Source organism: Coenobita brevimanus, chromosome 52 (genome assembly GCF_032717465.1).
Source record: "Coenobita brevimanus isolate Jiangsu-jjx chromosome 52, ASM3271746v2, whole genome shotgun sequence".
Classification (NCBI taxonomy): Eukaryota; Metazoa; Arthropoda; class Malacostraca; order Decapoda; family Coenobitidae; genus Coenobita; species Coenobita brevimanus.
Window position 1 is genome coordinate 37,016,204 of NC_137005.1, and position 21,007 is coordinate 37,037,210.

A 21,007-nucleotide genomic window follows, 5' to 3' on the forward strand; every position below is an offset into this window, starting at 1 on the left:
AGCTTTGTGTTACTTTATCATTCACATCTCCCTTATTCTGATGGCTATAGTCGTATTACCTTAATCTGGCCAACATTTGGTACTTTTCCAGCTTATATCTTGTAGTTCAGTGGCAGAATAATATCATGCTACTACCCAGTGTCCTCTCCACTGCACATCATGCATCATATTCTTGTGTTAATCTCGCAATAACTCAGTATTCTAGATGAAACGAAGGCAATTTTAGGCCAAGTTAGAGTCACAAGAGTACAATCACGCCCAGGGGCTGTAAATAATATAGCAGTAAGAAAAAAAGGGGGGGAAACAAAAATTGCACTTGTGAATGAAAATAATATCGTTACTTATCTAAAACCAATTTTCTATGAGAGCGCATATAAAGAAAACAGCGTATTTATGGGAGGCTGATGCATTTTAACCCTTTGCCAGCGATTTACATACTTCGCCTTTTATTTCGATTTATGACTGGTGATTGTAGCATGATCGAGAGAAACCAAAAAGAAGAAATACTGTTAACACTATCTCGAATAACTTTTAGGACGAGAAAAAAGATCTTTGTGTTTTGTTGCAACTTTCAACGAACTACTTTATACAACCATATAGACTCGTAGAGTTAATGCAACCATACAATCGAAATACTGTTATTCAAAATGCATACCACACCACACCTTGCCACCCCTCTCACATCACACCACAACACCCTCTCACACAAATTCGCCCACACATCACACCACACCATATCATATCACACCACAGCACCGTCTCACATTATGCCACACAAATTTACCTCCCCACACTACACCACACCATACCACACCACACTAGGAACAAAGGACCCTGAAGTTCCAGCATCCAGTACTTGTGGTCTTATCTTTCTCTCCTCTGCTGCATTCCTAACACCTTTTACTAAGCGACTTCGTTTATTACTCCTTACTGTCTTCTACTTTGTTACATAAATCTTTCCAGTATTGCCATATTGTACAGGCATAACGTACAAAAGAATGCTAGTCAACCATATCGGAAATAAATCGTAAGTAAACAAGTGTTAGTGTGCATCCTTAACCGAGGACACTAGCCATTATCTTACTAATATCCTGCCCCCCATGGGCGTCCGGAGGGGGGGCAAGGGGGGCAGTTGCCCCCCTTGGAATTCCAAAGTGTTTCAGTTCTTGTTCAAGGATGATTGAGTGATTTGGGCCGATTCATGCATTCTGTCACTTTATGCATTTGATGTAAGTCATGTAACTCATGTAAGTATATGCCTAGGCCTAGGCCTATCTGGCGTGTGTGTATTTTGATATAACCAGCATATATAATTTCTTTTATTTTGTCCCCCCCTTACAAAAAATCTTGCAGACGCCCCTGCCTCAAAATAGAAACATTATTTTTTAATTAATGGTTATTGACCATTTGGCTTGAGGCCATGGTCATTTAGCCATATTATTTATATATACACACATATACCAAAGAGAGTATATATATATATATCATACCAACGAGAGTGTATATATATATATATATATATATATATATATATATATATATCATACCAACGAGAGTATATATATATATATATATTTCTTTTATTTTGTCCCCCCCTTACAAAAAAATCTTGCAGACGCCCCTGCCTCAAAATAGAAACATTATTTTTTAATTAATGGTTATTGACCATTTGGCTTGAGGCCATGGTCATTTAGCCATATTATTTATATATACACAAATATAACACAGAGATTATATATATATATATATATATATATATATATATATATATAAAACCAACGAGAGTATATATATATATATATATATATATATATATATATATATATATAGGCCTATTCATTTTATTGTTCTAAAAAAAATCGTATCGTAACGTTGCTGAAAAAAAAAAAAAAAATCGCCACCCTAGACTAATGGCTGAAGGCAAATGGCTAAACTGTAATGTAGTAAATACTCAGTGTGCCTTTACTTAAGGATAAAATACCTCGACCAACAGAACAACATTGACTGCAAAATGTATTATGCCTTTCCACATTACACGCCTGCACTCATCACCTGCTGACGTCAGTGGAGGCATGTGTATTAATATAGGCGACACCGGTGTGTGACAGCCAGAGGAGTCAGCAAGTACTCCACATACGTCAACTGTTGTGTATATATATATATATATATATATATATATATATATATATATATATATATATATATATATATATATATATAATCATCATCATCAGCCGTTTGAGTATCCACTGCAGGACCGGCCTATCCCAACCGAAGTCGGGACGACATAGCCAATGTATCTTTACCAAGTGGCTTAGGCTGTCTGGTAGAGATTGTATGTAGGGTGAGAAGTGCTTGTAAGTGTAATTGTAGTGTTGTAGTGGCTTTGGATGTGTGTGTAGTCTGTAAACCAAGTGTAATCAGCCAGCGCAAGCCGACTGGGAGCAAGCATACTGTATAGTAAGCGACACTGGTTCAACCACAGCACCCCTTGTGTCCGCCAATGCAGTACGTAGCTGTGTGAACACTCCCAAAGTTTATTATCCTGGCGGGGCGCGAACCCTGGTTCACCTGTGTACGAAACGCACACTCTACCACTGTACAATATATATATATATATATATATATATATATATATATATATATATATATATATATATATATATATATAGACAGTGGCAAGGAATTAACATACATACAATAAGTAAATTACCTCCCCCAACAGAATCACTTTTTTTTTTCTATGCAAGAAAGATGGAACCAAAGGTCAGGAGCCTGCAAACCATTCCTTCCAAGAAAAAGAAACAAAAACAATACAAAAGAGATCCAAATTCAAGATCTGTTCATTTCGAGATGCCTGAACATCTCGAATGAACAAATCTTGGAGACCATAAGAAGTAGGAAATACAGACAGAGGGAGACAGTTCCAGAGCTGACTTGCTGTATAATTGAAAGACTGGGGGTAACGGCAAACTCTTGCGTTAGAGAGTTGGACAAAAAAGGGATGGGAGTTTGCTGCTAGACGGGTGCTACGCACCCGTCGTAGAGGTGGAGGGATGCATGCGGACAGTTCAGAGGAGCAGTGACCATTGAAGTAGCGATAGAAAAGAGATCAAGAGGCAAAAGTGTGGCGAAGAGACAGAGGTTGAATGGGGCCAGTAAGAGGAGGAGAGTTAATGAGGCGGAAAGCCTTTCACTCCACCCTATTGAAAAAGAGCTGTATCTGGGGAGACTTCCCACACATGAGAGTTGTACTTTACACAGGGGGGAATAAAACCCGTGTATAAATTCAACAACTGTAAAGGGGTGAAGAAGATAAGGAGTCGGCTTAGCACACCTGATGTTTTGGAAGCAGATTTTGCAGGAGATGCAATATGACCTTTCCAAGATAAGTCCCAAGTGAATTAAACCCCAAGCATGTTCAAGGATGAAGCAAGGTGAGGCAGATAAGATATAGAAGCTATTATTGAAGGTGTCATGGTGATGAGATATTGTTGTTCACGACCTAAACTTGCCATCTGTTCATCTTGATGGGTACCTTTCTTTCGCTGAGATAATCACGAACATAAGCAATAGTCTAGAAAGTTTGCCTCATTTCCCAGATCCTGAATTGGCTCCCCTGTTATTTATTTATTTATTTGTTTGTTTATTTGAGGGAGCAATCCTGCAGGCTTCCTGTGATTGGCTTCTTCTACCTTGAATAAAAAAAACATCTTGCAGCCTTTTCTGGTTACCGAAAATATAAAAGAATTGAACTGAATTGAAATATTTATTGTTGTAAAGGGTAGAGTGAGCACGTACTGATGTTTGTGCTTTTTATTATTATTATTATTATATTATTATTATTATTATTATTATTATTATTATTAATGACACTTACTGGAGATTATTGGCATACACCTCATTCCCAAAAGAGTAAAAAGGAAAAATTTGCATATATATTTTGAACTAGAGAAAGTTTTTTTTCGGCTCCTGTTTGCTTTGGTTTTGTGCATCTTGTGAGGGATCACGTCTCGTGTGTGTGTGTGTGTGTGTGTGTGTGTGTGTGTGTGTGTGTGTGTGTGTGTGTGTGTGTGTGTGTGTGAGAGAGAGAGAGAGAGAGAGAGAGATAAGATTGTGTGTGTGTGTGTGAGAGAGAGAGAGAGAAAGATTGTGTGTGTGTGTGTGTGAGAGAGAGAGAGAGAGAGAGATAAGATATTCTATGGTGGGGTGGACGATGCAGTGTTACTCCTTAACCTCTTCAGTCAGGAGGGAAGGTGTTCTCAGCGGCAGATATTCGTCTTGCATTGAAATGTGTGTGTGTGTGTGTGTGTGTGTGTGTGTGAGAGAGAGAGAGAGAGAAGATAAGATATTCTTTGGTGGTATTGTGGTGGGGTGAACAGTGCAGTGTTACTCCGAGAGAGAGAGAAGAGAGGATATTCTTTGGTGGTATTGTGGTGGGGTGAACGGTGCAGTGTTACTCCGAGAGAGAGAGAGAGAGAGAGAAAGAGAGAGATTCTGTGGTGGTACTGTGGTGGGGTGAACAGTGCAGTGTTACTCCGAGAGAGAGAGGGAGATAAGATATTCTGTGGTGGTGCTGTGGTGAGGTGGAGGGTGCAGTGTTACTCCAAGAGAGAGAGAGAGAGAGAGATAAGATAGTCTGTGGTGGTATTGTGGTGAGGTGGAGGGTGCAGTGTTACTCCTTAACCCCTTCAGTGCGGAGGGAAGGTGTTCTCAGCGGCAGAAATTTACCTTTCGTTGAAAAGAAATGTGTGTGTGTGTGTGTGTGTGTGTGTGTGTGTGTGTGTCTGTCTGTCTGTCTGTCTGTCTGTGTGTCTGTGTGTTTAACAAGTGCAACAATATGGCAAATTGCAAAAACGTGGCAGTATCAATAATGTGGCAATTGCAGTAATGTGACACTTGTAATAACGTGGCAATTGCAATAACGTGGTAGTTGCAAGGTTGTATGAATTTCAATAATGTGGCAATGACAAGATTGTAGGGAATGCAATAACGTAACAATTGCAGTAACGTGACAGTTGCAGGAGTGTAGGAATTGCAATATCGTGGCAATTGCAATAAGGTGTCATTTACAAGAATATGGCAGTTACAAGAGTGGAAGACTTGAAATAACAGTAACTGCAATAATTAAAGTGCAGCTGCAGTAACGTAACATACCCCCGCTAATACCAATACACCAGTCCTGTATGAGTCAGCCCTAGCGTGTATTCAGTATGGATGGCGAGTGTTAGCGCCGAAGTGGTGACATGTGGACGTGTATGGTATGTAGGAGGACTACTGGGCCTTGGGATAGGCCTCTACCCCCGAGAAATAGGCCCTGAAACCTTTGCCCAGAATCGGACACAGCAAAAAAAATAATAAAAACGGTAATTGAACGAGTGTGCAATAGCAATGTCAGTGACAATTGCAATAAAAATGTAGCAATTGCAAGAGTGTACAATAATGTGAAAGCTGTAAAATATAACATGTGCAAGAGTGTGGCAATTGCAATACTGTCGTAATCGGAAGTGTGGCAATTGTAGTAATGCCAGTGGCAACTGCAATAAAAATGTGTCAATTGCAAGAGTGTGCAGTAACGATGATGTGCAGTAACGTGACTTGCAATAATACAACATGTGCACGAGTGTGGCAATTGCGAGTGTGACGTAGATGGAGGGATGGAGTGATGAGGTATATGAGAGAGGGGGGTGTGAGCTGGGAGCAGGGCAGTGAAATGGCGGGGGACAGGGTAACATGGAGGCGATTTGTTTGTGGCCACCCCTTACGGCATTGGTTTTTAACCTTTTTTGAGGCACGGACCCCTCTGGGGATAGCCTATGGTGAATGCTATGGACCCCTTCCTTACAAAAATGCACATAAGCACATAAACACATTTTTGCATACAGTGAATATACTTGATTTTACTGAAAACTACTTCACGCAGTGTATGACATACAACGTATAAAACAATCATTACAAATATTTTTGTTTCTCTTTTTCATGCAAATATTAATGGCCACTCGATGAAAAATTGAAATACATCCAACTTGTGCAAATTAAACAAAACAAAACTTTAATTCTGCTCAAAAGTTCGTTTCAGTGAGAAGGTTATTGTTGTTTGGCTTGAATATGATGAAATTGTGAAGTGGTCTTTGAGAAGGCAACACGCAAGCCAACTTTGACATCCAATCGATTTCGACTTTTCGTTTTGATAGAAACAGACCAGAAAACCCTGACTCACAAAGGTATGTAGTAGCAAACGGAATCACAGCACCCATAGCTCGCTTTGCCAGAGGAGAGTAGGCTTGTGTCAACGAACACCAGAATTTGTCAAGACTTCGAGTTGAATTCATTTTGAATCATTTCCTTTGTCTTCAGGTCAGTGAGGTCATCTTTGGCAAGGTCTTCATCACTGATACAGCCTATGTCGGCAAGGAAAGGATTACGGTACGAATCCATGTTTCAGCTTTAAGGTCACCTGAGCAGAGGTAACCTATGAAAGAATTCTGCAGTGTATCCAGATGTCTGCAGATGTCTGCCTGCAGAGAAACTGACAGGGCTTTGTCACCCTCGATTCCATCCTCTAACACTGGAGAGTTTGCATAGCTGTCTGCCTCTAGTCTCCTCTGCAATAGCAGGTTGGCCAGAAGAGCTTGCAGTCTTTCAGCAGCATCCATAATGGTGACTGGAGGGCTTGAATCATAACATTCATCTCACTCATATGGCCAAAAATATCCACCAAGTATGCAGAGTCATGATTTAACTCCTCCCTGTCAAACTGTTCTGAGAGTGGGCTTTCTTTTTCTCTCTTCCCCCCCCCCCCCCAAAAAAAAAAAAAAAAAACTGCCCGAAGTTCAGTCCAGCACTTCAAGATTTGTCCTTTGAAAAGCCAACGAACTACTGTATGGTAGAGAAGAACTTCATATTCTGCTCCCATTTCTCGAAAAAAAAAAAATCTTGAAAACGCGATGATTCGAAGCCCTGGCTCTGATTCCTTTCATTGGGAAACCATTCTAGAAGTCAAAACTTGACGACAATGACGATTTGTTACCAGACCGGACGCTTTTTCGGTAGTTCACATACAAATATTTTAGCTTGGTTGAAAGCTAGTGCTGCCAAACGATATCACGCAATACCGCCAAATTGATCTCAATTGTTCTGACCTTCACGGACCCCAGGGTAAGAACCCCTGCCTTACGGGATTAAGGCGTCTGCCAGATAGATAGATAGACGTATATATTATTTTTTATTAATGCTAACTAAGCTAATTATTAACTAACCTAACATAACATAACTTTTCATTAATTAACCTAACCTAACTTTTACCAACTGACCTAACCTAACCTAACCTAACTTTTTATAACCTAACCTAACCTAGCCTAACTTAAAATAATTTCTGTCCAAAAATAAGTTCAAATTTGGACCCAGCTAAAAAAAAAAAAAAATGAAATATATTAGTCACGAAATTTACTTAAAAATCGGAGAACGTGCACCCAAGACAAAAGATCCCCATTTTATGCTATTTATTTTGAGGGTTAAGAAAGCTTCCTACACCTCTTCCTTAGCGATTTATTTTTGGAATGGCTGGTTAATATACCTTTTTATGTTGTTTATGCTGAGTATGGCGATATTTGAAGGATTTAAGTAACACAGAATAGATCAATAAGGTGTAATAAGCAAAATAAATCGCATAGGAAAAGATGTTAGGTAGCTTCCTTAACCTACAAGAGTACCGGCCGACCTGCTTTAGGCCAAGTTTGAGTGAATAGAGTATAGTAACTGAGAGGAGAGCAGTTAAGGGGGAGAGGTAGGGATGGGGAGGGTGGGTAGGCAGGACGAAGGATTGGAGGTAGGCCAGAAGGGGTGGAATGAGAGAGAGAGAGAGAGAGAGAAGCCCTAAAGCGGTATCAGAAACATTTATATTAGTTACACCTAAACCGTTTTCTATAATGACCTAAATTAGAACCGCCTTCTCCTCCTCCTCCTCCTCATTTTCTTCCTCTTCTCCATCCATTTCTCCTTCTTCTACACTTTCTCCTTCATCTTCTTTTTTTCCTCCTCCTCCTTCTCTTCTTTTTCTTCTTCCTCCTCCTCCACCTCATCTTCGTCATTTTCGTCATCATCATCCACTACCATCTCGGCATCGTCATCTTCATCATCATCATCATCATTCTCATAATCATCTTTTCCTCCTCCTCCTCCTCCTCCTCTTCTTCTTCTTCTTCTTCTTCTTCTTCGTCTTCTCCCCCCCTCCTCCTCCTCCTCCTCCTCCTCCTCCTCCTCCTCCATATCACTTCTACGGCTTTGCATCCTTTCCATATCACTTCTACGGCTCTACATCCTTTCCATAGCACTTCTACGGCTGTACATCCTTTCCATAGCACTTCTACGGCTCTGCGTCCTTTCCATAGCACTTCTACGGCTGTACATCCTTTCCATAGCACTTCTACGACTGTACATCCTTTCCATAGCACTTCTACGGCTGTACATCCTTTCCATAGCACTTCTACGGCTCTACATCCTTTCCATAGCACTTCTACGGCTCTACATCCTCTCCATAGCACTTCTACGAACAAAAGTACAAAAATGTATTGGAAAAAAGTGTTTAACATTAATATAAACGAGGAAGATAAGGCTTTCCCACGTCTGTACCTCTTTCACTTCAACCTGGCAAAAAAAATTCGTCCTTTTTCAGTTTTTTTTCACGTAGCTCAGTGGCAGGAAAAGATTGTGGCTCAACCTCTGCAACACTTATTCGTGCCTAGCATCATATTCTAATGCTAATCTCCCGTTGCAGCCCAGCCATCAGGACGGAGGAATGGCAATTTTAGGCCAAGGTAAAGTGAACAGAGTGTAATTATTCGTGTGTTTTAGTGTTATTTATTATATATGGACGCCTGGTGGTTTAGTGGGCTGCGGTGCTTCAAGTGGATGTGGAAAATAAGTCTTTAATTTAAGGGAAAAGAGGGATTTGTTACATAATGCCGCTCAGGGGGGGATGAGGGTGGTCCATCAGTGCCGTATGTGAGTGAGAGGCCTATCCCCGGGCCCGTACGTTCCTGATGATGATGGTGGTGGTGGTGGTGGTTATGATGATAATGATGGTGGTGGTGGTGGTGGTGGTGGTGGTCATGATGATGGTGGTGGTGGTGATGGTGGTTATGATGATAATGATGATGGTGGTGGTGGTGGTGGTGGTGGTGATGATGATGGTGGTGGTGATGGTGGTTATGATGATAATGATGATGGTGGTGGTGGTGGTGGTGGTGGTGATGATGATGATGGTGGTGGTGGTGGTGGTTATGATGATAATGATGATGGTGCTGGTGGTGGTGCTGGTGGTTGTGGTTATGATGATGGTTGTGGTTATGATGGTGGTGGTGGTGGTGGTGGTGATGATGATGATGATGATGATGATGATGATGATGATTTTGATTAGATAAAAATATATCATCCATTATTCTTTTATATTTTATTGATGATGATTGTCTCAAATAAAAATGAATAGGTAAATAGATAGATAGATAGACAGATGGATAGCCAGATAGATAACAGGTCATAACTTCAATTTTTTCTCCAATAATTATGATGATGATGATGACGATGGCAATGATGATGATGATAATGACAGTGATGATAATGACAGTGATGATGATGATGATGATGGCTTTAAAATTAGAGCAAATAATAAACTACCTCTTTCACCACCATTTTTTTCTCTACCACAGACTAAGGGACCGTACTAGTAACCAAGGAGACAGAAGGGAAGAAGATGAGGAAGGGGAAGGCTCCGGATGGCGGGTGGGGGTGGGTGGTGGCGGCGGCTGCCTATATTGATATTGTGAGTAGATGGATAGATAGATAGAGAGACAGATAGATGGGTAAATGAATAGATAGACAGGTAGTTCAATAAATAGTTGGATAAATACATGAATAGATAGATAAATGAATAGATAGATAGTCATAGATAGACATATAGGTAGATAGATAGATAGACTTATAGATAGGTGGCTAGATGTAGACAGAAAGGCGGAGAGATGAACAGTTATTAACACATCCAATAATTTACCAATGTGCCGGGAATTGAACCCGGGACTGTCAGGTGAGGGCCAGGCAGCATACCACTACACCACGACCAGGTAAAAGTTATCTCACATTGTCACAATCCCGGCGTAGTGGTAATATATCGGATGATTTTTCCTATGTACAGTACAGGTTTCTCTCTTCATTGTGACTTGCCGTAAGCGCTTGGCATAGATTAACCCCTAAACCGCGGGGTTGTTTTGGCGCAACTTGCGTGTCCCACTAGGATATTCGCGCTCCGACAGACTTTCTAAAAATATTGGCCAAAAATCAGTTATTAGTCCTAGAATATTATAATTAAATATGCATATGGCACATACCTTCAGCTTTCTCCTGGGATGTTTGTTGAGCCTTCGTCAAGTACCATAGGACTTGTGGAGACTTCTGAAGTTGGGTAACGAAGTCTCCACTTTACACTTCCTGACATCCCGTAATATGATTACCACAGCCTGATATTATCACTAGAAACACTATTCTGTGATTTTCAAATAGTTTGGAATCCATACTAAAAAAAAAAAAAAAAAAAAAAAAAAAAAAAAGTGAAAGCAATGAAAATTACGAGCGCATACGAGCCTCCCACTTGGCTCGTTCCCTGCTGGTATTCTGTCATTTATTATTCATAAAACACTCACACTTTATATTCCTATTACTATGTAACACTTTATATTTATATATATATCCATAAGTTTCCTTCAGTAATAATAGTTTATTGTCACTGTAGGCATTCAATTTCTCTTTCAGTAAAATACGTAGAGAGCCAAGGTTTCACTTTCACTGTCATAACTTCAAGTATTTGTACTCATATTCTTATATTACTAATTATTTACATTTCTATATACATTTTCTATTGTATTTTCAATATTTACACTTCTATTTTACTTACACTATGTTATGCACTGTCACTTGCAATAACTTATAAAACTATACTACACTGTTCCATCATATTTACATCCATTGCATTCACTTGCTATTTACACATTATTTACATTTTCCACTTGCACTTTTAGAACTGCTTCAGGCTGTGGTAATCAAAAAAGCAGGTAACGCAGAGGGGAACCTGGCACTCAGCGCACTGCCAAGAGGTGCGTTCGTACTCAGGTGTGTGTCGGGTGGTATGTGCACACACCTGGCACCTGCGGATTGCAGCCGTCCTCTTGGTTGTGGCAGGCATTTGCACCAGTCTGTGCCGATCCATGTACACCCTCTGCTCAAGTCTGTCGGGAAATCTTATAGCATGGCGCCTTGGAGTTGCTGCTGTCACCCTACCATACCTCTCAAGCAGTTGCTGAACACAAGTCCTGGCAAACAACCTCAGGGAGAAGGACTTGGGTGGCTTTACCTTCATCTTGTACAGGATGAAGGCGTTCAGCATCATCATGTCAATGAGATGCAGCAAAACTTTCCAGTACCACCTAGTATTCTTCCTGAGGCAGTCAATCTCTCCAATCGTCATGTTAGACTTGTCCACCAGCCACATGTTGATATTATAGTCGATGACAGCATCAGGTTTCCTCACAGGTTCGCCTGTCCTACAGTCGACCTTCCCACTGTCTTTCATTTCCCCCTTGTGTACGGTGGTGAGCATGTGCACGACCTTCTTGTCATGCCACCGTATTGCCAGCGTCTTCTCAGACTTGCATAGGTGCACGTCTCCTCGCTGCGAGTTTCCTGCCTCTGGGAATTTGGGGAAGTGGGCGCGATTGCTCTTCACAGTGCCGCAGGGGCCGATGCTGTGCTCTGAAAGATACTTAGCAAGTTTCGGTGCTGTATAATAGTTGTCAGTATACAGCACATGATTCCCACCAAAATACCTTTCAAGCAGCACTTTCACTACACAGCCTGAGAAGCCAAGGGGGTGTGTTTTGTCCAGATCGACAGTGCTGGCTGAATAGATGATGAAGTCAAGGATGTACCCTGTCTTACAGTCGCACAGTACAAAGAACTTGATTCCAAAGTGATGGCGTTTGCTTGGAATGTACTGTACAAACCTAAGACGTCCTCCGAACAAAACCAAGGATTCTTCTATGACAACCTTCTGAAAGGGGTGGAAGCATGACATAAACTTATCCTTCATTCTGCTCAAAATCTCCCGGATCTTCCAGACTGGGTCGGTTTGGGAAGGTACATCGTTGTTGGTGAAGTACAGGTTTCCCATGATGTTCTGGAAGCGATCTCTGGCCATGTACTTATTGAAGGTGGGTGAGGGTAGTAAGGGGTCCATGGACCAGTATTCTTCCAACTCATGCTTTCTTTGAGTGTGGCATGAAAAGCATGAGGGCAAAGAACACATACAGCTTCTACACTCCCAGCATGGTCCACTGTTGCATCTTCGCTGCACCTACACCACTTGCAGCACGTTGTGATTCGTACCTGTTAGTCTCATCACATATGTGCTGCATGACTTCGTCGTTGAGGAAGGCCAAAAGGAAGTCCACACACTCAGCATCCTCGTCAAGAGTGAAGGCAGGCTCTATCCCTGAGGAACCCTCATCGAAATGGAGATGTTCAGGGACGAAATCGGAACCTTCCATCAACACGAAGGCGTCCAGCATTCCCTGTCGTGGCAGTGTAGGGTGGGTGAGTGTGGAGGGTGGCTATGAGGCAGACTGGGCTGTTTCAAGGTCACTCTCACTGACCCTAGGTTGCCGTGTAGCATTAGCAGCCCTTACTCTAGTTGCTACTCTACTTTTACGAGTCATGGATTTACCTCGTCCCCTACGGCCTGCCTTCACTGTAGGTGCTGGTGGAGACTCCAACGATGAAGACTCAGGAGAAAATTCCACTGAAGATGAGGAAGAAATTCCTGAAGTGGGGCTGGGGGAGCGGGGAGGTGCTTCACCTCGGGACTCATGGTGGGCTGGGTCACGCAGGGCCATTATTCCGGGGTTAACCTGCTGCCTTTTCACTCCCTTCCCAAATTCCTTCCCTTGTTGCACTAAGAGCTCCTTTCCCTTGGAGCTAGGGATAACTTGGGACACTGAGGCACTCGTACTAGGTGTTTCTGTAACAATTTCCTCCACAGGCACATCACACGATTCACCCGAAGGATCAAAGTCACTATCCATCATTATCGTAGATAATTCTGCCAGTTCACGTTCACTGCTGAGTCACTAAGTCCTTTACTGCTTCCCACACAAGTTTTTCTAGGGGTAGAGGTCACAGGGCCCTTTGCAATGGGCGCAGAAACGGCAGAAATGGCGGGGCGCGAGTGCGACATGGTTTCACCTCAGAGGACGACAAGGAACTGAACGACGCAGCGTATATGGGAAGGCAAGGGTTGACAATGTCAATAGGGTGACCACTGCTAATTTACATGCTATGAAATGATTGGTAGGAAATCTCAACAATACATTAAAAAATAGGTAGTTCCAGGTGAATGTAAATATCACTTAGGCTTCTCTCTTCCTTTCATAAATATATTTTTATAACGAGAATAGATTATACGGCATATTTCAAGGGGAAATTATCAGGAAATTAGTGAACGAGTGCACTTGAGGTATTGTCAGGTGATAATTAGCCAATTCCAGGTGTATGGCACTATCTCTTACCTCATTTCTTTTTTGTATATATTGTTTTGTATAAGAATAGGGCATACCTGTAGGGCTTATTTCAATGGATGAAATCAGTGGAAAATTCCGGGGAAGATTTCCTTTGCGCAGCGTGGCCAGGCAGGCAAGAGGAGAGGGTAATGGAGGGGAGGTAGGGAGGGGAGTCAAGAACAGGGAAAAATGGCTAAATTGTCAACAATGGATGGGAGTACAGATGAGATCAGGAGTGCTGACTAGTGTTGGACATTGGCAGTACTGATAGATGATACAAGCCACCACTTGTAAGCCCGGGAGAATTCAAAATAACACAGAATCACAAAAGTGACGCCCCGCGGTATGATCCATTGTGCCCGAGTGTCACGAAAGTGACGCCCCGCGGTTAAGGGGTTAAAAGCATCTATACTTCTTTTTTTTTATCGAGGCGAAGGTGCACTTGACAGATTGGTGATTATTGGCCTAATGCAACATTACTTCATAACCTAGCATTATTAACTGACAACAGATATCTGAGAGGGAAATTTGGGTTAGTAAATATGTTTGTACATGTTGCATTCAGCCAGTCATCATCAACCTGTCAAGTGCATCTTCACCTCAATAAAAAAAACAGAGTATACTTGCCCGAGTGCCAGGGGGTTATCTGATCCTCTTCAGGTCCACAATGGGGATGGAGGGACATTGGTTACAAGATTGTGACAATGTGAGATAACTTTTACCTGGTCGTGGTGCTGTGGTATGCTGCCTGGCTCCCACCTGAGAGTTCCGGGTTCAATTTCCGGCATATTGGTGATGTATTGGATGATTTTTCCGGTGTACAGTACAAGTTTCTCTCTTCAGTTATTGGCACAGATAAATTGAGAGAGAAAGAGAAAAAAAAAAAGAAAGAAAGCTAGCTGCCTCAAATGCAAACCTACTTCTCTCCTTACACGCCCAGAGCCTCCTTGCCATCCCTACCCTCTGCTACTCCGTCCTCTTCTCTCGCTTCCTGCTCGACCGCGGCTCATCCACCACCACGGTCAACTGGATCAACGGTCTCCACTTCTTCTTTACCAGCTTCACCGGACTCTTCGTGGGACCGCTGGTGGTGGAACTTGGCCCCAGGTAAAGTTTCAGTTCAAAGTTTCGTATTCAGAGTTTCAGTTCAGAGATTTGGTTCAGTGTTTTGGTCCAAATTTCAGTTCAGAGTTTCAATATAAAGTTCCAGTTTAAAGTTTCAATCTAATGGTTCAGTTCGAAGTTTCAGGAAGGTTTTAAGTTTCGAGCAAGGAGTCAGCAGTGTGGGTGTTGATATAAAATCGATTGGGGGATATTTTTGATATACTGAGGAATTTATTATGTGAAAATGTGTATGCTAGGAGAGATAGCGAGGGATATTTCAAAATGGATGGGTCTGTTATACTGAGGAATATCTTTAAAAAATATATGTATACTGGAGATATATTGTGGGATATATAAAAATGCATATATTAGGAAAAGTATTGTGATATGCTTCATATAAAATTGCCTACATTACCAAAGTCATTCATACTGATTTTCGTGTGTACATTTTGCATAGTTAGTACTTTTGTAGTCTCTCTCTCTCTCTCTCTCTCTCTCTCTCTCTCTTCACACAGTATCAGCACAGGCACCCACCCCACCACCCACTCTAACCCACCATCTGGAGCCTTCCCCTTCTTCATTTTTCTGGCTTCTGTCTCCTTGGTTACTATCACAAACTCCATTTCCCATTTTACAAACCTTTATTTTTTCTCCCAGGCCGGTCACCGTCTTCGGCTCCACTTTGGCCTGCCTCTGCTTTCTTGCCCTCATCTTCGTTCAGTCCACCTGGTATCTCCTAGTTATCTTTAGTCTCCTCGGTGAGTGGAGGTAGTGGCTGTGGATATGGATGTGGGTGGATGGATGGTGTGGGTGGGTGTGGATGTAGATGGGTGGATGGAGTGGGTGGGTATGGGTATGGATGTGGATGGGGTGGGTGGGTGTGGATAGCTTCCTTAACGGACGGGAATACTAGCCTTTGTCTCTGGAAGCCCATGAAGAGATTACTACAGTTTAAGACAATGTTTTGTAGGTCACAGGATAAATGATGGCTTCACTGCAGGCTTCTAAAAGGACTGATTTCCCTCCCCAGGTATCTTTGTCTCCCTGGCCTGCAAGCCGTGTTACTTCATCGTCTCCTCCTACTTCGAACGTCGGAGGGGACTAGCCCACTCCTTCATCATGGCCGGGATCTGTACTGGACTTTTTGCAGGCCCTCCACTGATACGGTACCTGCTGGATGAGTATTCCCTACAAGGCACCATCTTGGTCCTGGGCGGCATCCTCCTACATGGCATCCCAGCTGCTTGTCTCTTCCACCCAGTTGAGTGGCACATGAAGCCCCTTGATGAGGAGGAAGGTGATGACGCAAAGAGTGATGGCGTACTTCAAGGTGATGATCCCAGAGTACATGGTGGAAGGGAGGGTGATGATCCCAAGGTGGAAGTACTTCAGAGTGATGGAGCACTTAATGGCGATGATCCAGAAGTGAACAGTGTACTTAAAGGTGATGATCCAGAAGTGAACAGTGTACTTAAAGGTGATGATCCAGAAGTGAACAGTGTACTTAAAGGTGATGACCCAGAAGTGAACAGTGTACTTAAAGGTGATGATCCCAAAGTAAGTATCGCATCTGAGAGTGATAATGACTGTGATTTAAAGGTTTCGAGGGACGAAGTGGAGGAACAAAGGGAAGGACTATTGGTAAAAACCCAAGAGCTGGAGAGGAAGAGCATACTGCAGGAACAATGTGAAGGACTGGTTACAAAGATCCCAGAACTGGACAGGAAGAAGATACTCACTCGGCGCATGGATGGCAGCAGGGTCAGCGAGTGTCGGGGGAGCAACTTGTCCCTGGCACTCTCATACTCTGAAGTCTGCAGCGTGGCATCCCTCCCCAGCCTCATCGGGAACCAGAACGAAAATGTGGAAATGGAGGCGGGAGCTGAAGAAGTCAAAGAGCCCTCTCACTGCTCTTGCACCGGGGTCAAGCGGTGTGTCAGGTCGATGCTTCAAATAATTCGCTTGGCGTTTCTGAACCTCGCCATCCTCAGGTCATTCCGGGCCATCGTCATCGTCTCCGGTGCCGTCTGCGTCTCAGCCAGTTACCAGACGTTCCTGGTAATGGTTCCTTTTGCCATACAGAATCTCGGCTATTCACTCTCCGATGCTGCTTGGTGTCTGTCCATAGGCGCCATCACCAACATGATTGCACGTCTCATCACTTCGCCCCTCTCTGACTTCAGCTTCTTCAACATGCGCATTGTGTACATGGCTGGGGCTGCCATCATGGCTGTTTCTTCATTTGGTTAGTGTATTTCTTGTTTGCATTTCACAGTTCTTTGGAAATTGTCAGACAAGCCTCTGTTTCAAAGACAGGAGATGTGTGTGTGTGTGTGGTAGGTTAGTAGGAGGTGCGGCAGGAAACAGATGCGTATATAAGGAGTGGAAGTATGTGATTTGGTGTTGTAGTGTCAGATGTGGTATGGTAAGAAGTTAGAAGTATGTGTGAGGAATGATGATGTATAGTAGGGTGTTCTGTGGGTGTGGGTGGTGTAGCAGTATAGGGTATCATTGCAGTTGACAAAGACGGGTATTTCCAAGGAGTGTGACTGTGACTATTACACTGCTATACCATATTCAACTCGAAATGAATGGATCTTGAATTTGGCTGTTATCTTGTTTTAGTTTAAGCTTGGAGGGAACAATTTGCGGGCTGCTGGCCTTTGGTTCCTTCTGCCTTCCATAAAGATGAAAAAAAGCACTACTTCTTTACACCGTTACTTAAAAACTGATCATTTCTTTTGCACCAAAATAATGAAGTTACATTTGGGAACATATGAGCGTGGGACAGAATCAGTGAAGCAGATCTGGCATTTGGCACACTTGACAGCTTTGACATAATCACATAGTTTCTTGGTTTTCTTGGTGGTATACAGAATGAGAGAGGGGGGTGTGAGCTGGGAGCAGGGCAATGAAATGGCGGGGGACAGGACGACATTGAGGTGATTTGTTTGTTGCCACCCCTTACGGAATTAAGGCTTCTGGCAATAGATAGATAGATTCTTGGTGGCACTGACATGAACGAACGCAGGTGTCAAATATCAGTTGAAATGGCCAAGTAGCTGTGACGCATGAACATAGGCAGTTGTGGCTAGACCTCCACTCCACACAGACACTGTCCCAGGTTCATACGTTGCCAACTGTACATCATTCTGAACAATTCTATGGGACAATGAAACCTGTCAGAAAGTTTTTGTAATTCCTGTACAGATTACACTATTTCTTAATCCCTGTACAGACCATCTCTCTGTCTATCTATCTATCTGTCCAACTACACATCTATCTCTCCCTCACAGCACTCGGGTTCCTGGGAGAGTTGGTGTGGCTGAATGTGGCGATGGCGGTGCACGGTTATGGTGTTGGGACTACTTACAGCCTCATAGTACTCGCCATGTCAAAGTACCTGGGTCTTGATAAGCTACCTGCAGTCTACGGTGCTTATTGCCTCGTTATGGCATTTGCAAACATCATCATCACCCCGTTGATAGGTAAGGTAATTCTCTCTCTCTCTCTCTCTCTCTCTCTCTCTCTCTCTCTCTCTCTCTCTCTCTCTCTCTCTCTCTCTCTCAAAATTTTAGGTGCCTGGTGGTCTAGCGGGTTAAGGCGCCTCAAACACATGGGATCCGGAGAGGTTTCCATCTGAGGGGTAGTTGGGGTTTATTGCTAACATAATGCGACTCAGGGGCTCTCGAGGCTGGTCACTCTTGCTTCCAGGTTACCAAGGTTTGTGAGGAACGCCTCTACGTGGTGGGTTCCAGCTCCACCAAATCAAACCTAACCTAGCCTAACCTAACCTCGCCTAATCCAGCCTAACCTCATTTACCTCAATCTAGCCCAGGCGAATCTCACCAAGCCAACCCAAACACAGCTTAACTCAACACAATTTAACCTGACCTAATGCAGCTTAACACACTAACATCGCCTAGTGTGACCTTATCTAACCTAATTTAACCTAACATAGCCTAAACCCAGCCTAACCTAACCTAATTTAACGTAACATAGACTAAACCCAGCCTAACCTAACCCAACTTAATGTCACCTAACACAGCCTAAACCTAGTCTAACCTGGCCTAACCTAACCTACTGTCACCTAACCTCACCTAGCCTGACCTCTTATTTACTTTCAGGCTTCATTCGTGACGTTAGCGACAGTTACAGCGTGGCCATGTGCGCTACGGGTGTGCTTGTAGCCGTGTGTGTGCTCATGTGGGGCTTGATGCCTGCAGCCGTGAAGTATGACAAGAAGAGAGAGCTGAAGGAGCAGGAAAAAGCAGAGGTGGAGCTCACAGCAGGATTGAAGCAGAAGGACGGATGAAAAGAACGAGGAGAAAGAGGAAGATAGACAGCAGAGGCAGAGAAAAGAGCAGAGTGAGAGCAGAGTAGACAGCAGAAGAGGAGATAAAAAGGGTAAGACAGGCAGTAAGGGAGGAGCAGATGATGGAGACAGAGAGGAGCAGACAGCAGAAGACCAGGTAGAAAGGTCAAAGCAGACAGCAGTGCAAGAGACGGAATGAGCGAGGAGAGGTGACAATAGGAATAGGACAAGTGATACAATTTTTTTTATATAACAGAACAGAGGAAGGAAAAACAAGTGAATAAAAAGAATAATCCATACACCAGATTACAGGTGTCCTCAATTCATAAAAAATATGTAACAGTTGGACTTGAACAGTTGTAGGTTGAAGTTTGGGTGGAACAACTCTGGTGAAGCGAGTTCCAAAGAGATGCAGTTCGAGGAATAAAGTAATTCTGATAGGCAGAAGCTCTGCAATATGGCTGAGTGACGTTCCAGTCATGAGCGCTACCAGATGCCTGTGTAGCACGGGGGAAGGCGTGGAGAGGTGGCATAATGGATGCAACTTCGTCTGAGCATTTGCCATAAAAGTATCTGTAAAACAAGAAGCAGTGCCAAGGCAAAGCAAACCTGTCCCTGGCAGTCATTTTAATGCTGATGTGTGTACACAACAGGATATCTAGTCAAAGATGTCACATATCAAATTTGGAGTAAATGGGGTGAAAATTGACGATTTTATGCTCATTTGAAACTTTAAGCCCGACCCCGCTGCTGTTAACTTGGGGGTGACCCCCTTGACGTAATGAGACACGTTTTAGGATGTAGATTTGAAAGATGCACCTTTAGGTTTTGGTTTCATGTCGATATGACAAATTTGAGAGGAGTTATAATAAAGTCTCAAATACATTACCAAGAGAAGTCGTGAATGCTATTAGTCTGTAATCAGAGGGGTCAGAAGAACTTTCTTTGGAATTGGGTGGATACTGACTCCCTTCCAAGAATCAGGGAATGAGGAAGTACGTATACATAGTCTGAATAATTTAGCCAGAACAGGAGCAAGTTTTGGGGAATACTTTTTCAACACAGCTGGAGGAATTCCATCTGCACCTGGAGCTTTGTTGGTTGGTAAATTGTCTAGGATGGATTTTACGTAACCAGTCTGTAATTTAAATGAAGCAATTTCGGGAGAGTCAAATTCTAGTACAGGGACGTTCTGGCTGACTTCATCTAAGGTAGAATTTCTGGCAAATGTAGTGGCAAGGATGTTCGCTTTACCACTCGGGTCATTTGTACCGTTACCGTCTGAAGATTTTAGCGGGGGAATGGGTGATGAGTTGTTAAAGTTATTATTGAAAGAATTGTGATTTGACCAGAATATTATTGTCATTGGGATTGTTTAGTAGTTTGGATGCCTGGTTGTGAAGAAAGTTTGATATAGCGAGATTTATTACTGCTCGTATATATATTTTTCTACTTATAACTAGTTGTATGACGATGTATAGAACTATATACCTGAATGTATAGCTATTGTATGATACAGTTGCAAGATTGAGCAGTGCAGTTGCTGAGAGCCTACTGTGACCAGAGCAGAGCATTTGCAAGCAGCATGAAACGTGATGATCACATAAACACCCTGGCAGTCTCTATGTTGCCCCAAACACCCTGGCTGTCTCTGTGCTGTCCCCCTGAGAGCAGCACAGAGACAGCCAGACAGCAAGTTGACACACAGGGGGTTGGACGTACTTAATTGTAGTGTTCAATAATCTCTAATAAACTGTGAAGGCATCGTGGAGGAACTGCTTAACCTGAGTTCCTGTTTTTGTCTGTCGTTGCTCCACCGTCAGACCCGCGTCTCGGAGCTGGTTTACAAGGCAGACAGCACCGGTAGAGCAGAGAGCAGAATGACAGCAGGCGGCACGGGCAAAGCAGACAGCAGGAGGAGGGAAGAGAAGCCAGCAGATGAGGAAATAGAGAAAGCATAATACGAGAAGAGCAGGCTACAGAGAGA

The 21,007-nt window shown here is 43.0% G+C and overlaps 1 long non-coding RNA gene across 1 annotated transcript; it reads left to right on the forward strand.

Moving 5' to 3' along the window:
• The first annotated feature begins 18,090 nt into the window (after positions 1-18,090).
• LOC145400406 (uncharacterized) lies at positions 18,091-19,210 on the forward strand. Its single transcript, XR_013897434.1, has 2 exons — positions 18,091-18,193; positions 18,833-19,210. It is a non-coding gene; the product is annotated as an uncharacterized LOC145400406 (long non-coding RNA).
• The last annotated feature ends 1,797 nt before the right edge of the window (positions 19,211-21,007 follow it).